The 17,055-nt window shown below is 47.3% G+C and overlaps 1 long non-coding RNA gene across 2 annotated transcripts; it reads left to right on the top strand.

Annotated features, from left to right (window-relative positions):
* Window positions 1–739: 739 nt before the first annotated feature.
* On the top strand, window positions 740–13,264 carry LOC122480222. Of its 2 annotated transcripts, XR_006296534.1 has the most exons (3): window positions 740–921; window positions 7,589–7,662; window positions 10,072–13,264. It is a non-coding gene; the product is annotated as an uncharacterized LOC122480222 (long non-coding RNA). The 2 variants fall into 2 exon arrangements; XR_006296533.1 differs by lacking the exon at window positions 740–921 and having other exon boundaries at window positions 6,863–7,662.
* The last annotated feature ends 3,791 nt before the right edge of the window (window positions 13,265–17,055 follow it).

The following is a 17,055-nucleotide window of genomic DNA, read 5'->3' as shown; positions in this document are numbered from 1 at the left end:
TGAAAGACTGCAAAACAGGTGTCAGGAACCCCCGTCTCAGAGGCAAGGAGGCTGGAGCCACCAGCTCCCACCGGGCACTGGTCAAAGCCTGCTTCTGGGGCAGGAGCTCCCCAGCCACTCTCCAGACCGGAGAACGCCCTCAGGGTGCAAGCCTCAAAAGGGCATTGGTCTGGGATTGTCTGGAGGTAGCTATCAGGATTGGCCAAGAGGATTTGGTGAAGCACCAAGACCCCCCGCGGTGGTGCCATGCCAGAAGAGTTGAACTTAGGGCTGACTTCTATTTCTAGAAAATCAGGGGTAACGAGGAACAAGGTAAATAATGGAGTACCTAGAGAAACCCAGAATGGGGGGGGGGGGGGAACCTTCTCCAGGACAAACGACTTCTTTCACAAGGATGGTCTCGGAGTTGGTTACCCCTGTGGGCAACCGGGCTCCGTCTGGGCCGCTCTGAGGACCCACGAGCCGTGGCCTCGGAATTGTTCCACTTGGGGCCTGACAGCCGAGGTGTTTTTCCGAGATTCCAGCCCCCCTCCCCTCCCCTCCCCTCCCCCGTTAAGGGTTGCCCCACGGGCATCAGCTTCCTGCATTTCTAAATTGTTCCCAGCTGGAGGGCTGAGCGGCTTTACCCAGCTAAACGCAGGCAACCTTTGCTGCGGGGAGGGGGAAGGGCACGGAACTGTCTCCCCAGCTGCTTCGAGTTGGGGGAGGGGGCGAGGGGAAGTGGGAGGGGCAACCCCAGTCCCCGAAGGCGTTTTGGGGGATTCCTACAGGGGCTCCCAAAGAATTCCTGCTGGCGGTGCGGCTGCTGCCCTCCGGGGTGCCCCCGGCACCCCACCCCCCCCACCCCCCCCCCCGCCAGCCCTCGGCAGGCAGGCGCCGGAATTTGTGCGTGCAGGCTGTAACAGACATGCTGTGCGATGCGTGAGTGTGGCGTGAAAGCGCCGGGCAGCCCCAGCCGTGCTTCTCTGCGGGTTTGTGTTGGGCCGGTCCCCCTCCCAGACGTGGGCCCCCGCGGGCGCTCAAGTTCCATCATGTTGTTTCCCTGCTGAGGACCATCCGGTCCAGGCAGCCGTGGGCCTTCCTGAGATGCTGGAATGCGGCTCAGGCTCAGCTGCCTCGGTCAGGCGCGGGGGGGGAAGGGCCTGGCGGGGAGGTGGCTGGGGGGCCATCCTGGCGGCCACCTCTCCTCCCTCCATCTGCCTCAGTGTCCCCTCTCTCCTTCCCGGGCCTGTCTCCCTCCCGCTTCAGCCTCAGGCCCCCCCCCCCCCCCCCCCCCCCCGTTCCCTCCAGGTCCGCCTCTATCTTGGCCTGGAAACACCGCCAACCTTTCACAGCTCTCTGTGTCCTTCCTCCTCCTTCATAGTTTCCCCATCGAGAGCCGGTTTACAAAACAGCTCTTAGAAAAAGGTTTTTTCTTACAAACATGCTATAAGGAGACATTAAAAGTTGGAGAGGGGGAAAAAAAAAAAAGAATAACCCTGTCACTCTAACTCAGCAGCAGCTGTGGTCAATTTTGGTTATTTCCTTTCAGTTTTGTTTTTAATGTTTATTTATTTATTTTTGAGACAGAGATAGAGAGTGGGGGTGGGGAAGGGAGGCTGTGGAGGGGGAAGAGAGAGAAGGAGACAAAATCCCAAGCAGGCTCTGTGCTGTCAGCGCAAAGCCCCATCCGGGCTCAACCCCACCAACCGTGAGATCCCGACCTGAGCCCCGAATCAAGAGTCCGATGCTCAACCGACTGAGCCACCCAGGCGCCCCTCCTTTTAGTAATTTTAAAATGAGTTTTTAAACCTCTCAAGCTATACTTTGAGCTTATATTCCGCTCTTTTTTTTTATCTTAATGACAAATCCCTCCAGTGATTTCCAACCTCAGAGCAAGTATCAGAGCACCTTTACAGCGGCCTACAAGGCCCTACATGACCTGCCTACCCATGCCACCTCCCACGGGTGCCCGGTGTGCCCTCCTTCAAGAGACCTCTCCCGTCTGCCCATCTCTCTGCTCCAGCCACAATGGCAGCTTCCCTTTCCTGCCGATGCAGCTTGGGGGCCTTCACATCAGCTATTCCTGGTGCCTAGAATGTCTTCTCCCAAGTCCCCATGGATCGTCAGTCAAGCCTATCATGTCCGCCTTCCCTAAAAGGCAGCACCCCCCAGCTGCACTCCCAGTCTATTACCCAATTTTTCACTCTAACCGCAATGTTGGGAAACAACCCTACTGCACTCCTGTTGGGCAGACACCCTTTACCCAAGATTCTCTCATTGCCTGGAGGGACATTTTGGTTGAAGGAGGGTTGCTGGGCTTAAAGGTGTGCATATTTAACATTTCTACCGCGGGGCGCCTGGTAGGCTCAGTGAGTGAAGCGTCCCACTCTTGATTTCGGCTGTGATCTCACAGTTGCTGAGTTCAAGCCCCGAGCTGGGCTCCCAGCTGCCAGCCCGGAGGCTGTGTGGGATTCTCTCTCTTTGCTCCTCTCCCCCATGCTCTCTCTCTCAAAATAAATAAATAAACTTAAAAAAAAAAAAAACACAACCCCGTATTTTTCTTTTCATACACTTTGTTAGAGGTTTGTATGTCTTCTGTGCATTTTATTTTTCATATTCTTTGCCCATTCTTTGTATTGCATTATCGGTCTATTTTTTTATTGATTTATAAGAGTTCTTTATGTCTTGTGGATCTCTTTAGCCAAAGCAGATTTTACCGTTATCTCGTTCTAGCAAGTACAGGTTGCAAGGGGTCTGCACTTCCATAGTACCGCCTCTTCTATGGGTGTCAAAGATCCCACCCTCTGGTTTAGGAGGCTGATAAGAGTCCTAGGCCATTTAGAAAGGGGTGACATTGATAGGGGTGAGTGTGGATGGAGCTCCTCAGCAAAGTCTCAGGACAGGGCTGGGCATCGCTCCTTTTGAGCACTCCAGACAACTGTTAGTGAAGGCCCTGGCTGGACAGTGAAGAGCCCAGTGGCCAAAGTGGCCTGGGGCACCCACCTAAGTGACCACAGAGGATCTGTCGGTGAAGGCCCAGCCCCCTGACAAAGCTCCCTGTTAGTAATGACGGAGGGCTTAGCGGTCTCTGGGCACTGACTGTTTTCCCCTCCTTGTGGCCCCACAGGTCTGGTTCCTTCATCTCAGTCCCCCTTGACCTCTTCCGAGGCCCTGTCCGATCCCACTCCCTTCCTTTCTCCCATCCCAGTGACCCCACTGACTTCCCCAGGCGGCACATGGTCTGGGTCTTTTCTGTCCTCTTTCAATCTATAGCTAAGGTATAAACTCTATCTTCAGCTTCCTTCAGGATCTACCTTTTTGATTTTCGAAAGCACTTTTCTTTGGCAAAAGCAGCCTCTTGCAAATGAAAGCCTCTGCCTTCCAAAGTGTGGTTTCTGATGATCTGGGAAGTTCAAAAACAATGACATCTGAACGCAGGCTGTTTCTCTTTCTTTATGTTCCTGCTATGAAAGCACTAATTCTCCTGGGGGTAGAGTGGAACCTTTGATTGACATAAGGAAGTCGAAAAAATAAAAGCAAAATTGTTATTTTGAGATATGTACTAGCTGCATTCCTGCCTGTCTATGGCGGGTTTGTTTCCCCGGGTCTGTTACTTGTCTTTTAACTTGGCTCATGCAGTCTCTGTCATTCTGAAGCGAAACGTAGTCAAATCTTTCCACCTTTCCTACATGTCATCTAAAGCTTTTATGGGGTTTTGTTTTTTTACATTCAGCTCTTGAAATCAAAGGTACTTTGTATGTGTGTCTGGTGTAAGGCGGAGTTCAAATTTTCCATCTTTCAAATCGGAGTCATTTGTCCTAGTGCCGTTAATTAAATCGCCTATATTTTCTTCGTGGATTTGAAATGCTACACATAATATAGATAGATGGATACATAGATAACGAAGGAGAGAAGGAAGGAAATAAAGAAATAAAACTCTTGTTTTATAAGTATTTTTATTTCAGGCTTGATAGTCCCCCCCTCATTTTTATTCATTAAAATTAGTTTTTCCTGTGGAGAAAGAGGGAATGCGGAGTTAGTGGGGTTTTGGTTTGCTTTTTAAATGTTTATTTATTTTTGAGAGACAGAGAGAGAGAACACGCGTGGGCATGAGGGGGAGGGGCAGAGAGAGAGACACACACAGAATCCGAAGCAGGTTCCAGGCTCCCAGCCGTCAGCACAGAGCCCGACGCGGGGCTCGAACTCACGAACCATGAGACCCATGACCTGAGCGGAAGTTGGACGCTCAACCGACTGAGCCACGCAGGTGCCCCAGGGAGTTAGTGTTAATGGGGACAGAGTTTCAGTTTGGGAAGATGAAAGAGTCGTGGAGATGGATGGTGGTGTTGGGGGAGCAGCTCTGAGTGTACTCAATGCCACTGAGCTGTATACTTACAAACGGTTAAAATGGTAAATTTCATGTTATGTAGATTTTACTACAATAAAAAATTCTAAAAAAAATTTTTTTTGGATATCTATTCTTGTGTATTTTCTCTTCCTGTTAGACTCAAGAATCAGATTGTCAAATTCCATACAAGGTACCTTTGATATTTTGATTGAAATTGTGTTCAATTTATAGATTACTTTGGGGAGAACGAACATCTTTATAACCCCGAGCTCTTCCATCCGTGAACATGGTGTGGCTCTCCATTTATTCAGATCTTTTTTTTTTTATGTCCTTCAGTAAAGTTTTATAATTTTATTCATATCGGCTTATTCCTAGCTATATTATGGCTTTAGTTGCCGCTGTGAACGGAATCATGAGTAGAGCACAGGGGCTGTCACTCAGGTCTGTCCCCAGCCCAGCCCCTGGGACGAATGACTAGGTCTGAAAGACACATGAGTCAGGAAGTAAAAAATGTCTTTTCATTACAACCCTCTGCAATAGGGAGCAGGTGTATCCAAGTGAGCCGAGCCGAAAAGGCTGGCAAGGTCAAGAGGAGGGCTCTTCAGGATCAGAGAAAGCCAGTTTTATCACCTGTGTGGTCAGGAAGAGGGAGAAGCTGAGATGATAAAGGTTAGGGCTGATGCTCCCCATGAATGCCGATGTATCCCAAATGCCTCTTTCATCCTGCTGGGCAGATTGTGGCTCTGGAGCCAGGAGCCAGGCGTTTGAACCCTTCTCTGTCATTCACTAGTGGAGTGGCCTTGGGCCACTGACTTTGCTTCTCAGGAACCCGGTGTCCTCACCAGCAAAATAGGAGTGAATTCTAATTACATATTTAGTTTAATTATTTGTCTGTCCCCCACCCCTGAACCGTAACTGCACGTGGGCGGGCATCATATCGATCTAACTCGGTGACGTGCAGGGCTGCTTCAGGTACATCCATTGCTTTTGAAAGAAGTAGGAAAAGGCACCCTGTTGAGCAGACACAGCTTTGTGAGCCCACAGTCTGGTGGTTGGTCCGTGGGCTGGATCTTGGCCCCACTTGTCTGTCAGCTGGGGGGACTTCGTGTGGTGAGCGACCTGTCTGGGCTGTATACCCGGTGCTTGGCCCAGGCCTGGCACATGAGAAGTGCTCAAGAAATGTACTAAGTAGATGATTAGGTGTGGGGGCTTAGAAGATGAGGGAGCCGCTGAGGGGTTCTCACTTGAGCTCAAAAGGAAGTCCTCTGCTTCCAGGTGCAAAATAATACGGAATATTCCAGGTGTATTTTATTTTATTTTATTTTATTTTATTTTATTTTATTTTATTTTATTTTATTTTATTCTCTTTTATTTTATTTTAGAGAGTGAGAGAAGGGGAGAGAGGCAGAGGGAGAGACAGAATCTTAAGCAGGCTCCATGCTCACTGCAGAGCTGGATGGGAGGCTCAATCCCACGAACCTAGGACCACGACCCGAACCAAAATTAAGAGTTGGACCCTCAACCGACTAAGCCACCCACGTGCCTCCCCTCAAGTGCTTTATTTTCCTTCATTCTACAGGTACTAGGGATGGTGACCTCGGTAGGAATGGGGTAATCTGATGATCTGGTGGGATGGGCACCCCAGGCCTGAGGGAGCCTTCAAGAAGCATCCTCACTCAGGGAGGAAGGAGCCTGACTTGGTAACAAAAACCTTGAGCAATCCGGGGAAGTAGAGATGAAGAGTATCTGGTGTGTGCGTGGGTGCTTTCTGAGGAGGGGAAAGAATGGGGTGACCTGAAGGGTGAGGAAGAGCCAGACACAAGAGGTGTATCTGGAATATGCTTGGATGTTGGGTGGAACGTGCAAAAGTCCTGCTGCAGGGGACAGGTTGCTTAGCCTCTTTGGGGAGTTGAATACTGACAAAAGTGACTAGCCCTCTGAGCATCATTTCATAGACTTTTCATTAATTAGATGCCTCTTGGGCTTTTCTACACTGTCCTCCCCTTTCTGAACTTTGTGAAGTTCAAATAATGGAGACATACCCTCACTACACCACCGTCTCCCAGACACGTACTGTGTCTCTTCATATAGGGCCAGCCTAGGGGTGACAGGGTCATCCAGCCCAGACAGATAAGAGTCCCATCTCCACTGTGTGCTGTGTGCTATGTGCTGTGTGGTATTTGTCAACTCCTCACAGCCTCCTTCTCCATCGATAGAATGGGGATAAGAAAACCGACCTTACCAAGTTGTTGGAAAGATTCTGCCCTCAGTAATAAAGGCAAATAGTGTGAGAGCGAAGGAAAGACCACTTAAAACTCCAGGAAAAACATAAAGATGCAGAAGGAAGGAAATATACAAGCACACTCCTTGACTCAGCGATGAAGGGTATTTAGATACAGTACAGTAATCCTCACCCTTTTAATTTCTTTTTTGTGTCTTTCTGTGCCGGCCAGAACTTCCAATGCGACAGTGAGCAAAAGTGGTGTTAGTGGGCAACCTTGCTTTGTTCCTGACTTTCAAGGGAATGGCTCGAATGTGTATCATCAAGTATGAATGCTAGCTTAAGCAGCTGTGGGAATAGTGAAATCTGAATCCTCGTGGAACCTCTGATCTTCTTCTTCTGCGACTAAACAGTGGATTTTTCATGCTTCAACCATTCCAAGAGTCCACAGTCCCTGTGGGATGAAGTTTAAGCCTTTGAAAAGCCCAGCATTCAAGGCCTCTTACTCTTTCCCAATCCTGAGTCTTTAGGATTTACCCACTGATCCCATTCCAGATGTCTGGACATTCCAGAACGCAGTTTTGATGAGATCTTAAAGTCTGTCTTAGAATATCTGTTCCGTTCCTCATTCCTGCCGGCTCTTCTCCTTGCCTGGAATACCCTTTCCTTTATGTACTCCCACTTATCTTTCAAAGGCCAACTCACCTCTTCAAGGAAACTTTCCTTCCACCCCCTCTCGCCCTTGATGCAAGATTCGTTTATAGTCTGGGACACAGGTCCCAACACATACGAGGGTCTGTAAGTGTCTGTTGAATAAACAGATAAATGAAACTATGACTAAGCCTTTAGGTCACCAAAAGGAGAAAAAAAAAAAAAAAAAAGTCCTGTTCTTCCAATAAATCCAGACTGTGCTTTTGCTTCAGCCTCCAAACTCCCACACATGTTCAAAAATGTTGTCTTCTGCTTTATACTTGATCAGCAGTTTGGCTCAAAATAAAATTCTTGAGTCACACTTTCTTTCCTTGCTGACTTTGTAGGTGGTGCTCTATTGAGTTCTAATGCTGGATGCTGCCATGAAGAAGTCAGAGGCCAGCCTGATATGCCCCCACTTGTAAGTGACTAGTTGCCTTTTGTCAAGTTGCCCAAAGGATTATTATTATTATTATTATTATTATTATTTATAACTTTGAGATCTAATACCCTTATTAGGACATACTTGGTATTGATCATTATGAATCCATTTTCCTGGGTCTCATTAACTTTTCACTGTCTCCTTTTTTTAAAAAACATTTTCTTCTATCTTAGGATATTTGTTTGATGCTGGGTTTTTTTTGTTTTTAATTTTTTCTGTTATGTGTATATGGTCTCTGTCATGTTCTCTCATCATTTAAGCTTAAGAAAAATCTTTCCAGGGGCGCCTGGGTGGCGCAGTCTGTTAAGCGTCCGACTTCAGCCAGGTCACAATCTCGCGGTCCGTGAGTTCGAGCCCCGCGTCGGGCTCTGGGCTGATGGCTCAGAGCCTGGAGCCTGTTTCCGATTCTGTGTCTCCCTCTCTCTCTGCCCCTCCCCCATTCATACTCTGTCTCTCTCTGTCCCAAAAATAAACGTTGAAAAAAAAAATTAAAAAAAAAAAAAAGAAAAATCTTTCCATTTTGTCTTTCTCACACTCCTCATTTCTTTTTTTTTTTTAAGTTTTTTCTTAATGTTTATTATTTTTGAGAGTGAGAGTGTGTGTGTGTGAGCAGGGGAGGGGGAGAGAGAGAGGGAGAAAGGAGACACAGAATCCGAAGCAGGCGCCAGGCTCCGAGCTGTCAGCACAGAGCCCCATGCAGGGCTCGAACTCGTGAACCACGAGATCATGACCTGAGCCGACGTCGGACGCTCAACCGACTGAGCCACCAAGGCACCCCTCACATTCCTCATTTCTAACCACTCTGTCCCTAGTCGTATTTCAGAAGAGTCTGTTTTCTTCGGTGCTACTTTCACATTGACTTTTATTTCTGCGATACCATTTTCCTGAATCCTGACAGCTTGTTGTATTTCCTTCGATTGTTTTCTTTTGTTTCTGTGAGGTCTTCTATCTCTTTTCTGTACTCTTGTTTAGTAGAAATAAGCCCTTGGCATAGTGTCTGGTGTATGGCGGGCATTCTCTCTCTCTCTCTCTTTTTTTTTTTTTTTATCAAGGGGACTGTTTTCATTTTCTAGTATTTTCTGCCAGGTTTTCATCAAGTCAAGATGAATATCTTGCACCCTTGTGATCACGCTTTAAATCTAATTTTGCAGTCTGCTTGTAGACTTACTATATTATAAGCACTTGTGTCCATGTTCTTGTAATTATTTAATGGCGGAACATCATGCCATTGAATCAATGTATCATTATTTATGTGACCCTTCTGCTACTGGACATTTTGCAGTGTCACAATTTCCTATTGAAATACATATTCCATATTATCGTTGTTTTCATTTGCATCTCACTTTTATTTCCTATTTCCTGTTGAAGGTTGCGTATTCTTCCATGTTTACTTACTGCTTCTATTTCCTTGCTCGAATTACTTGCTTGTGACCTTTGTCCAGATGTATCTCTTAGCAACTCAGGCATTTTTCATCGGTGTGTATGAAACCCTTACATAAGGTAGACGTTAACCACTTGCCATTTTCCCCACTCCTGGGTGACATTTAAATTATAGTTATTTTTCTAATATATGGAATTTCAGTGTTTTGTCTATAAGTCTCTGCATTTGTAATTTCTTTGACTTAGCTAATTGTTTATACAGCAAGCCCTGTGTGAGCACCCCGTCCATAGGACAGGTACATGGGGAGATAGGGAGCGGGGGAGTAATGGACACCCCAGTTCCTGATTTCCAGGTAAGTTGGGGGTGCAGACATGAAAACAACCATAGCGTTGCCTCAGTAAGTGCTAGAATAATAAGGATTGCAAAGGCAGCAGCCGGAAAGGCAAACCGAGCTAGCTCTCTTGCACCCAGCCCCCGGGTGGAAGAGCTTGCATACAATATCTCGCTTAAACCTCACAACAACTCTGTGACTTAGACAAGGAGAGTGATCCTCAGGATCTTCACAGATGAGGAGAACAATTCTCAGAAGGCGAACATGACTTATTCAAGCTCTGACACCTAGTGAGAGCCTAAGCCAGCATTTGAAGTCAGCCTTTTAGACTGTAACCTCCATACCAAACCCGTTCCCTGGGGCAAAGTGGTGATGGTGGTTGACCATGGCAGTGATAAGTGATGGAGTTGCACATCGAGGAAAGCCTCCAGGAAGAGGGGAGTCAAAACTGAGACATGAAAGGTGAAGACAATTTCACCATCAGGCAAGAGGCTGTGAAGGAATGGGCATCCCATTGCAGCCTGCTGAATCCATGAATCGTATGGTTTAAGAAGGAGAAGATTTCCCCCAGGCATGGAGCTACAGCCGCCTGAGAGACTGCAAGTTGGCCGATAGCCTCAAGGTACAGGTGGTTCTTTCCTGACCCACGTTTTATTTGTCTGTCCATTCCCCACAGGCTCCATGTAAGGTGCTGGGGACAGAGAGGTGAACGAGAACGAGACATTCAAGACATCTGCCCCATGGAGTGTATGTTCCAGGTGGGGGAAATAGACAAAAAAGAAGCTGTACTGAATATTTGCTCTTCGCCCAATGACCTTTACAATTTCTTTCTACATTTTGATTATTCCGGATATCTTGAGTTCCTCCTTCCCAAAGCAGAAGCCTGCCTCTCTTGAAGCGAAGGTGCAGGCATGTGACCTACTTCCCTCCAATCGCACTCACCGATCGATCTGAGATACCAATGGCGGGGCGCGGGGGGGGGGGGGGGGGCAGTGAGCTCCGTGTGGGGCCAGCTGCATGCTAGCCTGGGGGGTGGCCAAGGCGGTATGGCTCTGGAGTCAGTGACGACAGCAGCAGCTCCCACATCGGTTGTGCGCTTCTTGGACACGCTCCTGAAAACTGCATCTCGAGTCTGTTTCTTCACCATCCGATAAGCTAACATCCCTGAGTAAATTCCCTTTCTACTTAAACTGGCCAGAATGGACTCTGCTGTGTGCAAGCAAGAATACTGTGAATGTGCAAAGAAGTAAATATACACACTGAGGAAACTAAGACCTCCTCCCTCTTTGTCAGGTGCACAGATTATAGGAGACTGGGATGAGAGCCTTTGTATCTGGTGCCCTGGCCAAAGGCTCTTGATCTCTTGTAGGGAGTACTGTACTGTCCTCCTCTGTGAGGACTGTGAGATGATACGTACTGGGATGGGATTGTGTATTTTTATTTTTAGTCTGCTTTTTATTTTTTAAAAGATTTTATTTCTATGTAATCTCTACACCCAGTGTGGGGCTCGAACTCACAACCCTGAGGTCAAGAGTCGCCTGCTCTTCCTACTGAGCCAGCCAGGCGCCCCAGATTAATGGTATTGTCATACAATTATGTACCCATCTCGTGGTCAGAAATAAGCAAGGGGCTAAAGCCTGACTGCACCTGTCTCAGGAAGGGAAGAAGGAAAGAAACAATCCAGGGTGTGTGGCCTTGGGGTTGTGGGCCCTCCAGGCCCTGCATATCTATGTGAAGGAGGCTGGTTCAGTGTCCCCGGAAGCCAGATTTACGCCCTCTGACGTCACCGTTAAGATTAGCTGCAGAAGGGAAAATGGGGGTCCTGCCCACAATTCAGGCTCTGCTTTAATTAAATCAGTGTCTTGTCCTGGGAGACAAAACGACTCGCCAAGAGCACTGAACTGATGGCAGGGGAAGTGAGTGGCACGGAAGTGCTTTGTGCACTGGCAGGGCCAGTCTGTTAGCAGCGCAAGGTGAGAGGTGTTTTTCTGTTGGATGCATTTCTTTGCATTTTCCAAGGCTGGTGGATCAGTAGCTACACACAGCTGAAATAAATTTCTGTCTTTGCTCTCCGTACCCTGTGACAGGGAGATGTTGGGCCATTAGATAACTCTGGTTCCCATCCGGTGTTCCTCCTGTCAGTGACTGCTGTCCGTGACCTCTCTAGGTACTCACAACAGCCTTCTAAGGTGAGGGCTACTGTGTCTATTTCAGAGACAGGAAAACCGAGGCCCGGGGCGGGGGTACATCATGAGGCAGAGTCCCAGGGCCTCTGTGCATGGAAGCTGTTGGTTCTTCCAAGTTCTGTTATTACCATTGTCTATTTTCCGGGCTACAGAGGAATCATGACCCTCAGAGAGGGAACATTGCTTGCCCAAGGTCACAGAGCCAGTCAAAGGCAGGGCTGGAGTTAGAAGCCGGCCTGTTGGATCACAGAGCCCCCTGCTAGGAGAGCTCATCAGCCTGGGCTGGGCTGACCTCTGCATGCCTGCCCTGGAATCAATGGGAGAAAGGCATCAAGATGTATATTCCTCTGAGAGCCCCTGGAGGGAGAAGCAGGCTCCTTCCCCATCCGCAGTAGCAAGGGCATCAATTCCTGGCTCTGGAAGGCCCTACTCCCCAAAGCTGCAGCTCTATTTTTAGCCTTGAATCCATCAATAAATGGAGCCTGGCAGAGCAGGCGACTCCTGGCTGCCTGATATTAATAAGATGAGAGAACGGGACCATTTATTAAGCGCTTTCTGTGTGCTGGGCATTATGCAAAGTGCTTAACATGGATTATCTACTTAAATCTTACAACATTCCTATGGAATAACTACTATTATGATCATTTTATAAATAAGGAAAGTAAGGCGCAAAGAGGTTAGGGGACTTGCTTGAGGCCATGCAGCTGATAAACTGCAGAGCCAGGATCCAAATGCAGGTCAGACCCAGGTTTGTGGGATTCTGAGCCCACGTGCTTTCCTCCTTACCACTCGGTCCAATAAAACAGGCCCCTGTTTGCCCACCCTGGGGGTGGGGGGCAGAGGCGGCAGCAGCAATCATGGTACCAGGAGGTGTTGTGAGGCAGGAAGGAGCCACAAGCCCCAATTGGTTGGTTGGTTTCTGTCACTGAGAACAGAAACCCGACCTGAGCGTCTCCAGAGGGAGAAAGGCTGGAAGAGCCTTGTGGGCAGAAGGAATAGCATAGGCAAAGGCAAGGAGGTATAAAGTGAGGCCTGTTCAGGGCACAGTGAACAGTCTGGTGGGATTTGGGCAGAGAAGGAAGACGAGGCCAGTCTTGGAGCAGGGCAAGATTCCGTAAGATCTTCAATCCCGGGAAGTTTCGATATTCTGGATCCTGGAGGGATCGTGAGTGGAAGAGTGGCTTTGTCATGTCTGAGCTTCAGAGCAGGGGGTGGACTTGAGAAAGAGACGTGGGAGAGGGAGACAAATGGCTATTCTCACTGCCGGTAGTGACAATAGCTGCCATTTGCTGAACACCTGCTATGTGTGTTAGGCCCCATAGTAGGTGCTTTTCCTAAGTTATCACCTAATAAACACAGTGGTGGCCATTGGAAGGCTTTCATTATCCCTCTTTTACAGAAGAGGAAACAGAGGTTTTGTGAGGTCAAGTGACTGCTCAGGGCCACTAGGATTGGAATCTCCAGAGACCTTGGTGCTACACTGGCCAGAGAGGAGGGTGTGAGACAGTAACAGTCTCAGGCAAAAGGACATTTATCTGAAGTCTCAGGAACAGAGACGATAAGGTAGGTTTCAAAGATAACAGAGACGAAGATTTTTTTTTGTTTTATTTTGTCCTTTAAATAAGTTTATTCTCACACATTGAGGATAGCATTTATGTTACTAAGGTTACAAAGCTTTTCTGGGGCCGGAACTGGCAGAAAGACTCAGCCAAGGGAGAGGGCATTGTTTCTCAGGGCAGTGGCTAGGAGAAGGAAGAAAAGGCAGGGTCTCAAGTTCAGTGTGTCCAGTGGCACAATCAGAGGTGCAGCCAGGGCTCAGGGTTCGAAGGCCCTATGGCAAGCGGCAGGGGTGAGTGAAGGAGGGGGTCAGTCTGGGTCCCAGCTACATCTGACATCTGACATCTGACATCAGTAGGGTTGCAAAGTCTCCAAAGAGGTGGGAAATATACCTCCCTCCACCCCCCCGCCCGCCACACACAATAATAGAGATATGTCAAAATGTTAAGAGACACAGGACCCAACTAGAAGAACTCCCAGTGGCCACAGCTGGAACAGTTTGACCAACAAAATAAATAAAGCAGCACTGGGGGCACCTGGGTTGCTCAGGCGGTTGAGTGTCCGACTTTTGATTTTTGGCTCAGGTCACGATCCCAGGGTCATAGGATCAAGCCCTGTGTCAGACTGTGTGTTGAGGGTGGAGCCTGCTTGGGATTCTCTCTCTCCCTCTGCTTCTCTCCCCACTCGTGCTCTCTCTCTCCTTAAAAAAAAAAAAAAAAAAAAAAAAAGGCAGCATTGGGTTGTAACCCAAGTATAAAATAAATATCCATGAGTCCATACTGATATAAATAAATGATTGAATAAATGATATAAATAAATGATTGCGAGGAGACAAATCTCCCATGCGGAATCCCAAATAATTTATATAGAAATTCCACCCTCAGGGAAATGGTGCCCAGCTCCCCACTGCTTGAGCGTGGGCTGCACACAGTGACTTCCTTCCTAAGAGTACAGTTGGGGGGCAGAGTGGCCTTTTCAGAGGAGAAACCTGGCAAACATGACCCAGCCAGATGATCGGAGTCAACATCAACAGCGATAAGTCACATCGATCTGATGTGTGTCCATCAGCAGCCTTGGTCAGGGTGCCAGGGGCCCCTGGCAGCCTTGAAAAAGTTCTGCTTTTCATAAACACGAGCGTGCTTGCCTGCAGTAGCCACAGCTCGGGTCCATTCCTGGCTGTCTGTCCACAACCTGGCAGGATGGGAATGAGGACATGGCCTGGACGTGGCCTGAGCTGCTGGGAGCCCAGGGGCACGGGAAATCTAGTAACTTCAGCAACAACCAGGTCTTAGAGGTGCAGCCACATCTAGGGGTGTCCCGGCAGGGCTCTGGCAGAGGCCTAGCAAACTGGACTGGAAGAAACTAAAGTATACACGTTATAAGTTTAAGGGTCACTGTTGAAGATTAGAAATAGGACGTTTTTTTTCTTTTGAGGAAAATAAAGGGGGTAAATGTGATTTGATAAATCCTAGGGCACCTGGGGTGGCTCAGTCAGTTAAGTGTCCGACTTTGGCTCAGGTCATGATCTCGTGGTCTGTGGGTTCGAGCCCCGCGTCAGGCTCTGTGCTGACAGCTCAGAGCCTGGAGCCTGCTTCCGATTCTGTCTTCCTCTCTCTCTGCCCCTCCCCTGCTCACACTCTGTCTCTCTCTTTCTCAAAAATAAATAAACGTTAAAAATAAATAAAATAAAATCCTAAATAAGACGAAGAGGAATACAAAGGAAGCAGAGAATTTGTTATAAGTGTAGAAAGCAGCGGCAGAAATAAGACCAACTATATTAGTAATCCCAAGAATATGATTAGATTAAACACATCGATGAAAGACAGAGACGCTCTGATTGGAATTCTAAAGACTAGCTATGTCATGCACAAGAGGTGTGGTGAAAAGCTAAACCGCATACAGGTTGAAAATAAAAGGATAGAGAATTTAAGATACAAGACAGATGAACATAAGGGAAGGGAAGCAAAAATAATATAAAAACAGGGAAGGGGATAAAACATAAGAGACTCTTAAATACAGAGAACAAACTGAGGGTTGCCAGAGGGGTGTTGGGTGGGGGGGATGGGCTAAATCGGCAACGGGCATTAGGGAGGACACTTGTTGGGACGAACACTGGGTGTTATACTACTCCTGAAATCATTATTGCACTATATGCTAACTAACTTGGATGTAAATTCAAAAAAATTAAAAAAAGAAAAAGAAAAGGATAGAAAGATTATACCAAGCAAATAGTGACCACAAAGAAGCAAGGTACTAATAAATATAAGCAAACAGTAAATGAATAATTATGATAATAAAGAATTTATTACTTCTAATAGATGAACGAACTAGTAAACGAATTAAAGCAACAGAACACCGATCACAAGAAAGAACATTTGGCACGGATGAAAATCCTAACCTACCAAAAAGATGTAAAAATAAATGAACGTGTACATACCTAATTAAGCGTTTGCGATATATAAAGCAGGAACTCACTGAAGTAGAGGAGAAATCTACAAGTCCATGATAATAGCGTGAGATTTAAAAACAGATCAAGCAGGTGCTTAGTAGCTGCTTAGAAGCAGATCAAGTAGGTGAAAAATAATTAAAAATACAGTGGAGGACAAAGTGGACTGATTCACTCTGCATCTGTTCCCACCTGCCGGTGTGCCTTCTTATCCTGCAGAGGAAGGAAAGCTGACAATTATTTCCCAGAATCCCTTACAGCTAAGTGCTCCAAGTGTGGATTAGTTTCCAGCACTGGTTGCCACCGTGCAAGATCCGGAAGGCAGATGACAGGCAGAGGCCACTGTCGTCTTCCTTGGGTCATTACTGCTCACAAGCTCAGTGGGAGAGCCGCTGGGTTTTTCCGTGTCCATGTCTGGCCTCCAGTGTTGCGAATGTTGGGGGGCCGTGGCAGCAGCTGCCGTGCTCTGTCCCAGTCTTGGCTCGCCACCACCATGCTGTGTTTTTAGCCAGCTCTAGCGGTGGTGTCCCTGAGCCCAGCCCAGAGTGCACTCCTGCCACCCCTCCAGCCACCTGGTAAACACCCAACGCCTCCTTATGCTTCAGATACCAAGAGTGGTTTCTGTTTTCTGCCCTGAATACTGATTTCTATAGTTTCAAGTTATAGATCACTGTGGATTTGAAAAACATGAGGTAAAAGCTGACATAGTAAAGAAAGAGGCAAGGAAAGCTCACACCATTAAATCGACACTTTACATTGTTTCAAGGTCAAGTCTCTACCGTCAGGACTGGAGCATTCCATAGTGGGAGGTCTTTTCACTTAAAAATCATTTCTTTTTGAGTGGTAGTCGGATGTAATTAGTGACATCCAGTCTCAACTCCTACATCGTCTGTGACTCTAACAGCCAGATCATGACAGTTTTCGGTATGGATCACACGACACATTCTTTTTTTCTTTTCTTTTCTTTTTTGTAGTAGACCTTATTTTTGACATTTTAATTTTTTTTTCAATTTTAATGTTCATTCATTTTTGAGAGACAGAGCACGAACGGGGGAGGGGCAGAGAGAGAGGAAGACACAGAATCTGAAGCAGGTTCCAGGCTCTGAGCTGTCGGCACAGAGCCCCGACGCCGGCTCGAACCCATGAACAGTGAGATCATGACCTGAGCCGAAGTCCCACGTCCAATCGAGCCTGAGCCACCCAGGTGTCCCTTATTTAAGGTCTAAAAATAGTAGACCTTATTTTTTATGAGTTTTAGATGTATAGAAAAAAAATTGAAGATTAGTACAGAGAGTTCTCATTACGCCTGGCACTCAGTTTCCTTCCTATTAACATTATCTTGATTTTTAAATTCAACATTATGTGTCTGAGATACAGCCATGTTGATATAGAGACCTAACGCGCTCACTCTAACTGCACTGGAGTATTCCACTGACCCAAAAGCTTCTCCTGGCCTCACGTGGTGCAGGTT

This window comes from Prionailurus bengalensis, chromosome C1 (assembly GCF_016509475.1).
Source record: "Prionailurus bengalensis isolate Pbe53 chromosome C1, Fcat_Pben_1.1_paternal_pri, whole genome shotgun sequence".
NCBI classification, from domain to species: Eukaryota; Metazoa; Chordata; class Mammalia; order Carnivora; family Felidae; genus Prionailurus; species Prionailurus bengalensis.
This window is presented reverse-complemented; position numbering and strand designations above follow the sequence as displayed.